Raw genomic sequence first — 16,969 nt, forward strand, 5'->3', positions numbered from 1 at the left:
CCATTACCTTGGCTGATTGCATAGCTGACAATGTCAATGAATACGGTGTGACAGCATGCCTTCCAATTTGATGGGGAGAAAACTCCGTTAAGGAGCTGGTGCAGCATTGATATTGGATTGGAATAGGACAGAGAATAAGCTTTAGCTCAGCAAGCCGACAGCGTCTTGTGGTAAGTTGACAACCCAGGTTTGATACCCGGTTGTTTCTGAAGTGCCCTTGGCCTTGACTCATACAGTTGATGTTTGTTAGCTTTTGGGACATAGAGAGGGAGGTCAAATGGAGGTAAATGTAGAACTAGAAAACATGTGTTGACTTCCATAGCTAAAACCTATAGGATTCAGCTTTAGCTTAGCTCTTGGGACACACCAATGACCTGTGTTTGATACCTGGTTGGTTACAATACAGAGACCTCCAGTGTCTCTTGCTTTACCCTACAGCGGCGCTGTCCTTGGTGCTCACTGCTGACCCACACACAGCTGTGTTACATTGGCCACAAATTTAGCAAGGCTGTTTTTGGAGCCCACTTAGGTTGTGATGAATGAGTCTGCCTCCCAAAGGTGAAAGAGTTGCACACATCCTAATATCCCCCACATGCAGTAATAATAGATACACACAAGGTCCTGTTCTGTGTGTTTTTCCTCTGTTTGCTGTTATCATCATCCCTCTCCTCCTCCTCCTCTGCTGAATTGAAAGGAGAGATTGTATGGTGAGGTGGAGACGATTAGCACAGAAGGTTGTGTAACCTGTAATTCCCCGAGGGTCGTTTTTCACTTATAGCTTGTGTTCACTTTGTTGATAGTCGTTTAGTGGACTAGATTGGTTTCTGTGTTGGTAGTACCTCGAGGAGTGAAAAAGGAACCAATAAGAAAAACACTAGACAAGCCTGGCCACAACAGACCCCCATTAAAGCTAATGAGACTTTTGGATGTCAACAGTCTAATAAATACAATTCATATATGCTATTGCAAAAATAATCATTTAATTGTGTTTATGAAGGTCTTAGGTAACATCAGAATATGAAAGAAAATGTATGTTAAAGAACACAATAGCATAGTTTATGTAACTGTAGTCCAGTTGTTACCAACCTTTTCTGAGTAAAGATCACTTTCGCAGTCAAAAAGCATGCCGAGATCTACCACTCAAATGTTTTTACCTAATAAAAAACTGTTCCGTATGAATAAATTTTTTTTGTGCAGTAGGCAGGCCTAATAAATTATCCCAGTATATTGGCTACTGTATATGTGTCATGACCGTCCTGTGAGGATCCAAATGGGTCAGATCAGCTTGGCAACGGATGACTTCAACCAGACCCTCTCTCACCCACAGCGGGGGGGGGGGACTGGTGGGGGGTTGACAGCTCACACCCTGTTGTAAATCAAGGAATAAACATACCTCTCCAAAATTCACACATTAATGTGCCTTTGTCTACACAGACATTTTCCCGCCAAAACTCTGACATGTTCTAAAGCGAATACTGGAACAATATTTCTAACATAGAACGCGGGGAATGGGCAGAGGTGACCTAAATGAACACTAATGTTCTATGGGTTGTTATTTTGTGGTGTCATTAAAAATGTTTTAAAGGAAATGCTTGAAAAATATACCCACTACATGTACGAAGTTTCCATCCTCTACGTTGTGTATGAAATATGAACAATTATTAAAGTGTTTTTGATAAGAGAGGGATGTGATCTTAGAAACTATCAGAGGAAATTGTTTCTATAACTTTGTACAAGTAAGTAGTCACCGCCCCCTTGAGTGAGGTCAGAGAGCGTGTCAGCCTCACGAACCCCCCTTTTTGAACAACAGCATAAAATGATGGGTTAAGAATTAACATATCAGACCAGAAAGGTGTCGAGCTGCAGCTCACGTCCAAAGTAGTTTGAACTCTGAAATCTCAACACGAGATAGAGACGATAGTTACCTCCTGGACAATCACTGGTATGGCTGATTAGCTGTCCTAAGTAAAGTATCTAGTAAAGCAAATTTAAGTGTGACCATTCTACTACTCTTCTCAAATCACTTTTTGCCTACACTTGTGACATGAGAGTAGTTTCTAAATGTCCCAAAGTATTATGTCTCTGTCCCTCTCTGCCCCCCCCCCCCCCACCTCCATCTCCTTTGTAACAAGCCACCATATTGTCAGTACACTAGGGACCTGTATTAATGTATTAAGTGTATACAGTCGTGGCCAAAAGTTTTGAGAATGACACAAATATAAATTTTCACAAAGTCTGCTGCCTCAGTTTGTATGATGGCAATTTTCATATACTCCAGAATGTTATGAAGAGTGATCAGATGAATTGCAATTAATTGGAAAGTCCCTCTTCGCCATGCAAATGAACTGAATCCCAAAAAAACATTTCCACTGCATTTCAGCCCTGCCACAAAAGGACCAACTGGCATAATTTCAGTGATTCTCTCATTAACACAGATGTGAGTGTTGACGAGGACAAGGCTGGAGATCACTCTGTCATGCTGATTGAGTTTGAATAACAGACTGGAAGCTTCAAAAGGAGGGTGGTGCTTGGAATCATTGTTCTTCCTCTGCCAGCCATGGTTACCTGCAAGGAAACACGTGCCATCATCATTGCTTTGCACAAAAAGGGCTTCACAGGCAAGGATATTGCTGCCAGTAAGATTGCACCTAAATCAACCATTTATCGGGTCATCAAGAACTTCAAGGAGAGCAGTTAAATTGTTGTGAAGAAGGCTTTAGGGTGCCCAAGAAAGTCCAGCAAGCGCCAGGACCGTCTCCTAAAGTTGATTCAGCTGCGGGATCAGGGCACCACCAGTACAGAGCTTGCTCAGGAATGGCAGCAGGCAGGTGTGAGTGCATCTGCACGCACAGTGAAGTGAAGACTTTTGGAGGATGGCCTGGTGTCAAGAAGGGCAGCAAAGAAGCTGTAATTGTCAATACAATTCTTTAACACTTATGAAATGCTTGTAATTATACTTCAGTATTCCATAGTAACATCTGACACAAATATCTAAAGACACTGAAGCAGCAAACTCTGTGAAAATGTATATTTGTGTCATTCTCAAAACCTCTTGCCACGACTGTATGTTTATCCTGTGTTACTATTTAGTTAGCTAGTAAATAAATAATTACACCAATTTGTGTAGTACTAAATCATAAGTAAGGCTGGGGTTTTTGCAGATGCAGGAGGTTACGACTGTTCAGAATGATATGATACGAGGTTATGATGAAACGTTGACTGTTTTATGGATGTGATAGGTAAAGACCTTTTGGAGATTAATTCGGGAGATGGTAACTCTTTAAACAACCACTCTCGTTTTGCCCCAATTCCTAATGAGTTAATTGTTACATGATTCATTTAAATCGGGTAACAATTAAACATAGTTTATTAGATAAATAACTTTAATGAAAGTAAAGTCATGACATATGCCTGGCCTGCCAATATTGTTCTTCTCGGGCCATATTATATTTCAAAACTCAAGCTCTGATAACAAAATAGGTCATCAGTTGGTGTAGCACTTGCAAGACACAGCTGAGTATAATTTGAAATAATTTGCCATTAATTAGCTTTTTTTATTTTACAGGACTGATGGTACCTGCATTTGATAGTCGTGGTGTTCAGGTCGGAAAGTTGGGGCTCTAGAAAGATGCCTGAGTTTCCGACTTGGAATTCTGAGTTGGATGACCGTTCAAAACAATTTTTCCCAGTCGGATCTCGTTTTTTTGTGAGTTCCCAGTTGTCTTGAACGCACTGAAGTCGGAGATGTCAGAGTTCCGAGTTCCCAATTGTTTTGAACACTGCATTAGTCTCAGCGGAGGGAGAGAGAGAGCAGGAGAGAGTCAGTCTCTTGCGGTCCCTGCTCTCTCCTTCCTTTCCTCCGGTGAGACTGACCAGAGAGAGAGGGCACCGTCTTCCACCTGATGGCGAAACTTGAGTCTCACTGCATCCGCATCTGCCTCAAACACAAATTCATGTTGTTCCTTTGACCAGAGAAAGTGAAATATTCCTCGATATTAAAATAGACATGACGAGCTGCTAATAATAATACAAATGCAGGGCTACTCATTCATTGCAGCTGCAGCGCGAGTGGGAGTAGGGAGAAGGTGTTCATGTTTTTAATAGTGTTGAATTAAAACAGTGTTGGCAGTGCTGAATAAAATATTTAACAGGAACTCACTCAAAAAACAAGAGCTCCTTGTTGTATACTTGACAAGTCTCCCTTTGGTGTTGGTTTTTAAACTTTGGCATCTCACGTACCACAGATCTCCTGGACCGCCGGTAGGCGGAGTTTGTCTTTTCAGACAAATTAAATGGTTCAGAATGGGAACGCTTTGCCTGCCCGGTGCACAAATTCACCTACCACCAACAGCGCAAAACAAATAATTAAAAAAAAAGGAGCACAAGCCTTTATTGTTGGCTTTTCTGCAGAAATGTTTGGTGATCGACTAGGAACGCCTTGAAGATCGCGATCGACCGGTTGGTGACCACTGTTGTAGGCTACATGTACAAACGAAAAAATACTAAACCCCAGAATTCAAGTGTTAAACTCCATTAAATAAACACCATCACAAAGATCATTCATTATTAATTCATTAAGGGCAGGTCTTAAGGAACATTATGATTTTATGAAAATGCATTTCAAAAGAACGGACTGGCATATTTGGAGTTTAAATATACTGTATTATTGTGCTTTAAGTGGATCGAGTGTAGGTGTATGCAGCATATGGAATCATTGTAATTCTGACAAAAAGTTTGATTTTGAAATAGAGCTCAAGGGGTAATTTTTAAGAGGTGAACGGCAAGTATAGGTGATTTGTCTCTGTGTCAATTCCAAGATGTGCTGTTCATCAGATTCTTCATATAAGTCTACAATTTAACAATTGATAATATTCTCACCATCAGACTATGTCAATTTAATCTTGTCTTCAGGCTAACTCGTGTTACCGCTGTGCGGGAGCTTCATGAGTTAAGTATTCACCCCCCTTGGATTTCTTCCCATTATATTGTTACAAAGTGGGATTCAAATTGATTAAATTTGTCACTTTTTTTATCAACGATCTACAGAAAAAACAGTGTAATGTCAAAGTGGAAGAAGGATTCTAGCATATTTTTAAGATGAATGAAAAATAAAACACTAATATATCTTGATTAGATAAGTATTCTCCCCTGAGTCAATACATTTGATTAACACCTTTGGTAGTGATTACAACAGTGAGTCATCTTGGGTAAGTCTCGAAGAGCTTTGCACACCTGGATTGTGCAATATTTGCCCATTATTCTTTTTCTTTAAGCAGATTTATGCCAAAACAGTAACATGGCCACTCAGGAACATTCACTGTCTTCTTGGAAAGTAACTCCTGTGTAGATTTGGCATTGTGTTGTAGGTTATTGTCCTGCTGAAAGGTGAATTTCTCTCCCAGTGTCTGGTGTAAAGCAGACTGAAGCAGGTTTTCCTCTAGGATTTTGCCAGTGATTAGCTCCATCCCGTTTCTTTTTATCCTGAAAAACTCAGCAGTCTTTGCCTATTTCGAGCATACCCATACCATGATGCAGCCACCACCATGCTTGAAAATAAGGAGGCAGTTATTCAGTGATGTGTTGTGATGCATCTAGGCGTGTTCCTTTGCTGTTTTTTTGTTGTTGCGGTGCTACATTAGTGCCTTGTTGCATACAACCTTAATGTTTTGGAATATTATTGATTCTGTATTCATCTTTTCACTGTCATTTAGGTCATTATTGTGGAGTCTCTACAATGTTGTCAGTTTTCTCCCATCACAGCCATTGAACTCCGTATCCGTTTTAAAATCACCAATGGTGTCACGTCTTGACCAGTAAAAGGGGTTATTTGTCATTGTAGTTTGGTCAAGGCATCGCAGGGGGTGTTTGTTTTGTGTGTTTCGGTGTTTTTGGTTTAGGTTCTATTTCTATGTTGGGGTTTTGGTAGGACCTCCAATTAGAAGAAGCTGGTTGTCGTTGCCTCTAATTGGAGGCCATATTTAGTTGGGGTTTGTTTCACTTGTGTTTTGTGGGTGGTTGTTTTCCTGTATAGCCTGTGTTGCCTTACGGAACTGGTTCGTCGTTTTGTTTAAGTGTTATCTTTAAATAAATTAAGAAGATGAGCACTTTACCTGCTGCGCCTTGGTCTCCATTTCACGACCCTTGTGACAAATGGCCTCATGGTGACATTGCGTTTACATATTAGTCATTTAGCAGATGCTCTTATCCAGAGTGACTTATATTTAGTGCATTCATCTTAAGATAGCTAGGTGGGATGATCACATCTCTCAGTCATAGCTACTTTTTTGAGGAAAAATGTACTTACTATCAGCAAAGTGTTATTGGGGGGATGAATTAAGTGCGAGTGTTAGTTCACGAAAGGCTTTTTTTTGTGGGGGGGGGGGGGGATTATTTAAGATCCTCTTTGAAGCGGTAGGGAAGGTTGAACACCAGGCGAGGGGTACTATGAAGATAAGTTGCAGGCACCACAAGGCATATACTATCCTGCTTCTCATAGGCCCGTGAAACGCTCAACATATTGTGTGAGGGGTGGGAATGGGCGGATTTCTCAACTCCCTTCTCCGGCCAGTTCAATGATGAAAAATCAGTCCCTGGAGCAAAAACTTTGCACTATCCAGGAGCACGAGTACAGGACACCAGTAAGATGCTCCCAAAAATGTTAAACCAGCATCAGGAAATTGAGTCTATCATAGTACATGTAGGATTCAGATGAAGAGAGAGCAGCTAGAGTAGCAGTGTTCTCTGGGGGGATCCAAGTCTCCATTGGGGCCAAAAGGTATAGGGACAGTAGGGCAACATAGGCCGAAATGAACTCTGCGTTCTTAACCGCAGATCGGCAGTTCCAAACGCTGCCGGAGACCATGAATTCCACAGGGGTTGAGCGTGCAGGTTACACTAAATTAGAAGGGTTGCAGCCAAGGGGTGGGATCGTCTGTAAAGCCTACAGGGAGAAGAGCGAACAGGTATAAAAAAAAAACACATAGTTGACAAAGTTACAAAAGATAATCTGAAAATAACTAGGTAAGATACTCAACTGAGAGAGTGGTGTGGAGCCTTCCTCTTTCCTTCCTCGAACAACTCGGCAGAACAACTTGACAGAACAGTCTTTGTTTCTGCAACGAGACCGCCAGTGACATGGCCACCGCTGAGAAAATGGGAGACTGAAGTACTAACACTAATTGCTAATTGCCTTGCAGAGGTGAAGAGCACACCTTCCGAGTACTAATTGCTGATTGCCTAGGAGAGGGAAAAACTCCCCCTCCCAATACAGCAACTGATTGCCAAAACAGCAGTCACAAAATGCCCTTTCCCTTAATCCTGGTTGATGTGTCAACAATCAACTGCAAGTTATGAGCAGTCAGTAGTTCACACAACAAATAGGTTACTCAGAAGACAGACAGCACTTAAAATATATGGCCCTAGTTAGCAAAAAGACAGTACTAGATAACAACAGATTAAGACAAAAAGTGATACTTATCACTTCTGGAGATATCAGGAGTCCTCTAGCTATAGAATGAAGCACACTGAGATGGACCCAAACTTTTCCTTCTTAGGCTTTTCGAAAAAAAAAAAAGCCTTAGTTGAATCTGTGCTTGAAATTCAGTACTTGACTGAGAAAAAAAACATGAATTTCACGTGATCACAAAAACAAATGTTTTCACATGTGAATTTTCACGTGAAATCATGTGATTTGTTGTTGTATTATCTTTGACATAGAAGTGGGGGCTTTCTCCTTGAGAAAACCGACTGGACAAATACTAAAAGAGCATGTTTTCCATAACCTGTAGGTAGGTATGACTAGTTTAGAGTTTCTGCTCTTTTCTATAACCTGTAGGGAACACAATATATGGTCTATACTTGGCATGTATGTTTCTCACTCATGGGTGACACAAATTGGGATATTGGAGATGGGAATTGGTGTGGAATTAAATGTAATACTGTAGTATTACTATCATTAAAAAATTCTAGTGTTTCAGCGGACGGACATTGTAGTTTTTTGCGGAAATTACTGTAGTATTTATTGCAGTGTTTTTTTGCAGATAATACTGTAGTATTTACTACGAAATTCTATAATAAATACTACATATGATCATGATTTTTTGTGGGTAAACTAGGGTAAACTCTTCACCCGCACATTTGGATTATATCTTTGCTTTGTCGAAAGTACATTCTTATTATTTCTATCCTTTCACATGTTCCAATTCTTTAATGATGAAAGCCCTTTTTTTAGGTGATAATTCTTATTTTCAGGATAATATAATCAAGATTATATTAGTTTAGCTAACTTTACATACTGTATAGCTAGCTAAATGAATTAAATATCAACTATTTGCGAACTTCATATTAGCTAGTTAGCTAGCTATCTTTGTGTATTGTTGTAAATCTGAATGCATTTGTAGCTAGATAGCTAGCTAACAGCCATGGAATATGGTGAAATGATTAGCTAGCAGTTCCAGCTGTCAGAAAGAAGAGTAAACTACTCTGGATAGGGCAAGTACCTTTGTGGGAGGACATTACGAACATATTCTTCAATTCCCATCCCTAGCGAGAAAAACTGAAGACAGAGAGATATAGCAACATAATATTCAGTGCTGTCTAATTTGAGTATAATGCAGCCTGTTTCTTTTGGGATGTTTTCTGTCCTCAGATACAGAGAGCTGTAAAACCCAGTCTGCAGATGAAGAGATCCCAATGAATGTTCTAAGAGAACAAGGAAACATGGATTATATGTGTACCTACTGTATGTTAGCACATTTTGTGAACAAAAAAAAAAAGGTTTAAAAGTCACACACAATGTATAAACCTATTACAACTGGAGCAGGCCAACCCTGCTGCGTGTGCACGCTTCTGTTCCAGCCCAGCACTAACACAACTGATTAAATGTATCAAACCTAATCAGTTAATTATCAAGTGTGCTATTGCTGGGCTGGAACAGAAGTCTGTGTCGTCGTCGTCCCCCCCCGTAGATCAGGAATCGGTGGAGTGAGGTTGGCCACCTATGTTGTTGACTTTTTTTTGTTCACCTGAAATGATCCTTTAGTAATAATAGCCTACTTGTTAGTAAAATGTCTAACCTTTACATACGAGTTAGCTTACTTGGACACTTTGGAAATTGTGTGAAATAGTGTTGATTCTTTGAAGTGTTTTAAACTTGTTTTAATTGTGAACTATTATTCAAGATGGACTTGTGTTGATGTTGATTCATCACGGATCACAATCCTCCAACAAAGAGGGGAAGGGAATCTGTCTCTAATTTGTTGGTTTCTGTGTTGTATGATCAAATGAACATTACCTTTTTTGTTCAGTCATAAGCTCTCCAATAAGTGTTATTTGATTGTCACTGTTTTGTCACTGTTTATTCAGGCTATCAGCCATGTGAACCCATTTTGCAGCTGATACAGCCATAGGCCTACAGCAGTGGTTCCCAACTCCAGTCCTCCAGTACCCCCAACAGCACACATTTTTGTTGTAGCCCCGGACAAACAGACCTGATTCAACTCAGAGGGCCTAATGATTAGTTGGCAAGTTGATTCAGGTGTGTTTGTCAGGGACTACAATAAACTGTACTGTTGGAGGTACTCGAGGACCGGAGTTGGGAACCACTGGCCTACAGTATGATGGCATTAGGCTTATGGACATTTGCAATGCAGCCTTGACATTGTGCATCTGAAGCAGAGAATAGCTTAACTCACACGTTGTTTACATAGTGTTCAGCTATATGTTCTCAATTTAAAAATGATACCAGCAGATAATGTATATGAGGCTAATCCTTATACTGTATTTTGAACATGCCTTGTGTTGACATGAAATGATTTGCAAAATCCAGTGCAAATCCAATCCTTGTAATCTAGGTGGTGAAATGTATGGAAGCAGGAGATGACGGAATCCTTAAAACATACACACAACTACTACCACCAAGTTCAATGCCAGATACTTTTCTCCCAGAAGGTCTGATTGGTACTTGGATGTGCTACTGTAATATTGAATATGGTTTGCCTAAGACTATCACAACAATTACATTGTCTATGCTAAATGTGTTTAAATTGTAAAAGAAAGAAAATAGTTGGGCTATAAAAAAATTGTTTTTTCCAATGGAGCTAGGCAAAGCAGAGATGACAAAATACTTTTCTTTTCACCGTACAACAATATAGCATATTAGTACAGTGTGTTTACAAAATCATAAACAATAGTATTTTACACGTTCCAAAATGACATTTTATATATTCATATGGTTTAAAGGGGCATTTTTGTCATGACGAGAAGGTGAAGGTGCTCTCTACACAAATTACACAACAGATACATTTAGATTGACCAAAGCACAGCATACAGTATGAAAACCATATTGTACAACTGAGGGATGTCTCCTTTCATATCTGGAAAAGGACGAAGTAGAAGTAGAAACTGATGCTGCTGCAGCATTGCTCGTCTTCACAGTGCAAATCCAGTCGACATGGCTGTCTTGATAGAGGTCCGCAGTACATCAACAAATGAAAAGCACACCTGGTGTTAGAATATCTCTTCTTCAGGTCACCTACACCGTCAGGGCACTTAAGTGTTCGGTTGTGTTTCATTTCTTTCATTCATATGAAGATTACATCTAGATTAAGGTTAGGAAAAGGGTTAGGGTTATCTAAAATGCCAACAAAAATTACTTTTTACGTTAATTTGACAAAAGCTTGATCCCTTTTAGCCAGGACCCCTTCTCGGTTGCATTCAAGACCCCCTTCTTGGTTGCATTCAAGACAAGGTCTTCCTGTTTAACGGAAAGAAACGTCTCTGATATAGCCTATGCAACTACGCGCTTATTAATTGCCTAAATTATCACAATCCAGTCTACTCATTACATTAGGAATAGTAGGCTTACATGAGTCTGCAAATGCGATGATAGAGGCATGCAATCCTTTGTTTGTTATAATATAAAGGGGCATTTTTATGGTGAAAAGATAGCTTTCCCTAAACTTGAAACTCATGCGACACATGCTAATCGCTAGACTACAAGCTAACTTACTGTAGTGAGTTATAGGAAAAATAAATTCTGACTTGATTTACCAGTGATTAAATGATCATAGCAGACCCTGTACTGACAGCTGTCTGGGTAGAGTTCTAGGCAGAGTTGCAAAGAAAAAGCCTTATCTCTGTCCAGTGTCTGTGTTCTTTTGCCCATCTTAATCTTTTATTTTTATTGGCCAGTCTGAGATATGGCTCTTTTTTTTTTGCAACTCTACCTAGAAGGCCAGCATCCCGGAGACGCCTCTTCACTGTCGACGTTGAGACTGGTGTTTTGCTGGTACTATTTAATGAAGCTGACAGTTGAGGACTTGTGAGGCATCTGTTTCTCAAACTAGACACTCTAATGTACTTGTCCTCTTGCTCAGTTGTGCACCGGGGCCTCCCACTCCTCTTTCTATTCTGGTTAGAGCCAGTTTGCGCTGTTCTGTGAAGGGAGTGGTACACAGCGTTGTACAAGATCTTCCTTTTCTTGGCAATTTCTCGCATGGAATAGCCTTCATTTCTCAGAACAAGAATAGACTGACGAGTTTCAGAAGAAAGTACTTTGTTTCTGGCCATTTTGAGCCTGTAATCGAACCCACAAATGCTGATGCTCCAGATACTCAACTAGCCTAAAGAAGGAAAGTTTTATTACTTTTTTAATCAGGACATCAGTTTTCAGCTGTGAAATTGCAAAAGGGTTTTCTTAGCTTTTTAAAATGATAAACTTGGATTAGCTAACACAACGTGCCATTAGAACACTGGCGTGATGGTATCTGATAATGGGCCTCTGTACCCCTATGTAGATATTCCATAAAAAATCTGCCGTTTCCAGCTACAATAGTGATTTACAACATTAACAATGTGTACTATGTGTTTCTGATCAATTTGATGTTATTTTAATGGCCAAAAAACAAGGACATTTCTAAGTGACCAAAAACTTTTGAACGGTAGTGTATGTTATAATAACTTACATGCTAGTCTGTTATAACTCTCTTGGTAGTCTATATTATAACTCTTTATTTTATTTAACTAGGCAACTATTATGCTAGTCTATGTTATAGCTATCATGCTAGTCTATGTTATAGCTATCATGCTAGTCAATGTTATAACTCTCATGCTGGTCTATGTTATAACTCATGCTAGTCTATGTTAAAACTGTCATGGTAGTCTATGTTATAACTCATGGTAGTCTATGTTATAACTCATAGTAGTCTGTTAAAACTGTCATGTAGTCTATTCTATAACTCTCATGCTAGTCCATGTTATAACTCTCATGCTAGTCTATGTTATAAGTCTCATCTGAGTCTGTTATAACTCCTCGTAGTTTATGTTATAACTCTCATCCTAGTCTATGTTATAATAAATCTCATGGTAGTCTATGTTCTAACTCTCATGGTGGTCTATGTTATAACTCTTATAGCTATCATGCTAGTCTATGATATAGTAACTCCCATGGTAGTCTGTTATAACTCTCATGCTGGTCTGTGTTATAATAACTCACATGCTAGTCTATGTTATAACTCTTACGGTAGTCTATGTTATAACTCTTACGGTAGTCTATGTTAAAACTGTCATGGTAGTCTATGCTATAACTATCATGCTAGTCTATGTTATAATAACTCTAATGCTAGTCTATGTTATAATAACTCTAATGCTAGTCTGTTATAACTGTCATGCTAGTCTATGTTATAACTCTCATGGTAGTCTATGTTATAATAAATCTCATGCGAGTCTATGTTTATAACTCTCATGCTAGTCTATGTTTATAACTCTCATGCTAGTCTATGTTATAACTCATGCTAGTCTATGTTATAACTCATGCTAGTCTATGTTTATAACTCTCATGCTAGTCTATGTTATAACTCTCATGCTAGTCTATGTTATAACTCTCATGCTAGCCTTGTTATAACTCTCATGCTAGTCTGTTATAACTCTCATGCTAGTCTGTTATAACTCTCATGCTAGTCTATGTTATAACTCTCATGGTAGTCTGTTATAACTCTCATGCTAGTCTGTTATAACTCATGCTAGTCTGTTATAACTCTCATGCTAGTCTATGTTTATAACTCTCATGCTAGTCTATGTTTATAACTCTCATGCTAGTCTATGTTTATAACTCTCATGCTAGTCTATGTTTATAACTTTCATGCTAGTCTATGTTATAACTCTCATGCTAGTCTATGTTATAACTCTCATGCTAGTCTATGTTTATAACTCTCATGGTAGTCTTATAACTCTCATGCTAGTCTATGTTTATAACTCTCATGGTAGTCTATGTTTATAACTCTCATGGTAGTCTGTTTATAACTCTCATGCTAGTCTATGTTTATAACTCTCATGCTAGTCTATGTTTATAACTCTCATGCTAGTCTATGTTATAACTCTCATGGTAGTCTGTTTATAACTCTCATGCTAGTCTATGTTATAACTCTCATGCTAGTCTATGTTATAACGCTCATGCTAGTCTGTTATAACTCTCATGCTAGTCTGTTATAACTCTCATGCTAGTCTGTTATAACTGTCATGGTAGTGTGTTATAACTCTCATGGTAGTCTATGTTTATAACTCTCATGCTAGTCTATGTTATAACTCTCATGCTAGTCTATGTTTATAACTCTCATGCTAGTCTGTTATAACTCTCATGCTAGTCTGTGTTATAACTCTCATGCTAGTCTGTGTTATAACTCTCATGCTAGTCTGTGTTATAACTCTCATGCTAGTCTGTGTTATAACTCATGCTAGTCTATGTTATAACTCTCATGCTAGTCTATGTTTATAACTCTCATGGTAGTCTGTTATAACTCTCATGGTATGTGAGGATGTATGATTACTTGTCACAGTAGTTGAAATCCCAATGACAATGACACACCCATGTCTTGGATAGGTGTCCGGATTGGCTACTGATGGCAACAGAGTTTTGATCATTAGTGATGCTCCAGAGCAGTTTATAATTCCAGCTAGTAGTTTTGAAAGTAGTGTTCACGAGCAAAAACGGGTCCCTGAAAATTGTGCACATTTGTGTCCTACTTCATCCAATTTATCCAATATGTTACGAATTTGTTAGTGCTTAAGATCCCAGACTGCATCTTTAAGCACATCACAGCTGTAACTATGTTTGATAGATCTCCACTGCTTTCATTCGGTCCCCAAACAAGCTGTAATCAGTGAGTTAAATGGATTGTTTTGGTTGTGCTGTGTCTTTTTGAAATGCTGCGACCTATTCAATTTAGATAATTTAATGTTTGTCAGAATGCAATCAAGAGGAACCCACTTTAAACGATTTCAATTTTGATGTGGAAACAGTTGCAGACGTTTCTTTAATGGAAGACCAAGAAATTGGACGAATAAAATTCGGACACAGATTGAATACATTTCTTCACAATTTACTTCCTCGTCCCCATCATCCTCATCTCATTCCTCTGTAAAGATAATACAATACAAAATACCAATATGGATCATCCCACAATGCCAATATAATAGGTCCCGTGTGGCTCAGTTGGTAGAGCATGGTGTTTGCAATGCCAGGGTTGTGGGTTCAATTCCCACGGGGGACCAGTACGAACAAAAAAAAGGGGGAAAAAAATGCATGAAATGTATGCACTCACTACTGTAAGTCGCTCTGGATAAGAGCGTCTGCTAAATGACTAAAATGTAAAAATTATGTCCGAAGAAGCTAATTTGCTCAAAAATCTTATCCATAGACCATTCGCTCTGTCACATGTTCACTTTATTGACCTGTATGAGTTGGATAAATTAGCATGTTCAAATGTCTAATTTTCTTTCTTTCCATCATAAAACAAGCTGCTAACTTCCTGATGAATTATAATCACTTGATTATAATGAGGTTCCATTCCAGTGACATTCACAATGTGGTTTAGGAGCTCTCTTTCTCCCTCTCTCTTTCTCTCAGTGTAGCTGTTTGTTTATCTCTCTCCTAATTCCTTCTGTCATCTTCCATGGTTGTCGAGTTGATGCTCGTTCATGTATTTGTCTCTGAAAATCACACTGTAGTTTAGTCAAATTGCTTCACAGTACTGGCTTTACTGTTTCACAGTTCCCTTGAACTACTTTAGCCCTGAGTTCCAAGCCACCTCCAATATAATTGTTGCCGTTTTGTAAATGGTTGGTTCGTAAGTCTAAAAGAAGTCTAAAAGTAAGGAAATTAAATTGACCCGATCATAACCGCCAGGAATGTTCAAAATGCCTACTTTTCTTTCACTCAACCCAGCGAGGGAGAGAGAAAACAACTATTCGTGAGGGGTTATTTTTTCACATTTCTGTCTGACTGTAGAGCTGTCATGCAGAGAGAGAGCCGAGGGGGTGTCATCAATAATAGAGTGACAGACAGAAAGACAGAGAGCACGGACTGAGAGATCCACCACTTGACAGCCAGGACACAACACAACTTGCCCGTCTCGAAGCTTCAGAGATGCTGCAGCTCTGAGACTCCATTCTGGCAGCTGAGCGATTGATGGGAAAGGATTCTATGACTCTGGCTGCATTTCAAATGACACCCTATTCTGTATATTTTACTTTAGCCCTGAGCCCATAATTTGCACATAGACCCCCGGTCAAAAGTAGTGCACTATATGGAAAGGTGGTAGGCGACAGATAGCGTAGCGGCTGAGAGCTCTTAAAGGTTTTACTTAAAACGCTTGACTCTGAAAAAGAGCACAAGGCAGAAAGTAGAAGAAAGCTATCTTTTTTTAGGAGTACCTGTTAGTTATTATTAAAGCATACCATTGCCATCCATTTAGCTCAGAGAAAAGGAGAATGTCAACTTCAAATACTGCAGAAAGGGATAGGAAAGATTTGAGGGAACATCACTTTTGCTCACACACATTTCTACAGCTGGCAGAATTGTGTTTCTATAATCCAGAGGTTGGAAGTCGGTGGGCAGTTAACAGTGGTAGGCAGGGGGAGTCTGCAGATGACAGGCCGTACAGGATGTTTGGAAATGGAGAGGGAGTGTGAGACAATGCCCATCGGGAAAAGTTTGATGCCAGCGCCCACATCAGTGGTGTTCCTTCAGGCCCGGAGAGTCCCCTGAGGGGCAGTGAAGTCAACAGCCTATGGGCTACCTGTTAGGAGTCCAATCTCTGCAGGAAGCAGTGGGGAGGAAAGTTTTAAGGCCCAGTGCACTTCATCTTACCAAAACAAGCAGAAATTTCAGGTAGTATTTAAAAAAACCTCTTACACTAAAAGGGCATTATCATAATTTTCACAATTTCACAGTATTATTCCAACCTTATAGTTTGGAAATATGTATATATAAGGTAATGCCATTTTAGTGTAAGAGCTTTTTGAAAAGACTACATGAAATTTGGTGAGATGGAGTTTTGGCCTGCATGGTGGCTACACCAGGCGGTAAATGAGCTAGTTTTCAGTTTCCGCTCCGCACCAAGACCACTCCCAGACAGTCTTTGCTCAATTCTGGGCTTGAGAAATTGATCTTTGCTAAGAAGCTATTTTTGTTCATTTCTGACCATTGTAATTGAAAACGATCATAGCAATGTGCTTAATTGTTACCCAGAAATGATTTGATATTGATATAAAAATGGCTGTATTGGGCCTTTAAGTCAAAGGATGTGTCTGGCATGAGTACTCTAGTAAAATAGTGGGAGGATCCAAGTCAAACCAAGTGTAATGCACCTAGTCTGTGTGTCTGTAGCCATTCTCCCAACTCTACAACTGGTTTTTGCATTTCAGGGCTTTTCCTGGTTTATTGATTCTGAATAGGTCTGCCAACACACAAATACACACACCCTAACCCCCCTAAATACACACACACACACACACACACACACACACACACACACACACACACACACACACACCTCTGATTTTGTTTGCCTTCATGAGAGCTTGTACCTGAAGTGCCCATTGATAAAGTCATTTGTTCCCCAGTGCTCACCCTGAGCTCACAACAGGGGACCTGCACTGGCACCTCCCTGGCACATTGCCCCCTGGCATGACT

At 39.5% G+C, this 16,969-nt stretch overlaps 1 non-coding gene and 1 pseudogene across 1 annotated transcript; one reads left to right on the forward strand and one right to left on the reverse strand.

The window, feature by feature from the left end:
• LOC106582742 (potassium voltage-gated channel subfamily D member 3-like) overlaps window positions 1-16,969 on the forward strand; it is a 112,564-nt pseudogene that overhangs the window by 73,199 nt on the left and 22,396 nt on the right.
• LOC123729728 (U7 small nuclear RNA) lies at window positions 7,721-7,775 on the reverse strand. The gene has a single exon (XR_006761436.1). It is a non-coding gene; the product is annotated as a U7 small nuclear RNA (small nuclear RNA).

The sequence above is a fragment of the Salmo salar genome, chromosome ssa22, assembly GCF_905237065.1.
Source record: "Salmo salar chromosome ssa22, Ssal_v3.1, whole genome shotgun sequence".
NCBI lineage: Eukaryota > Metazoa > Chordata > Actinopteri > Salmoniformes > Salmonidae > Salmo > Salmo salar.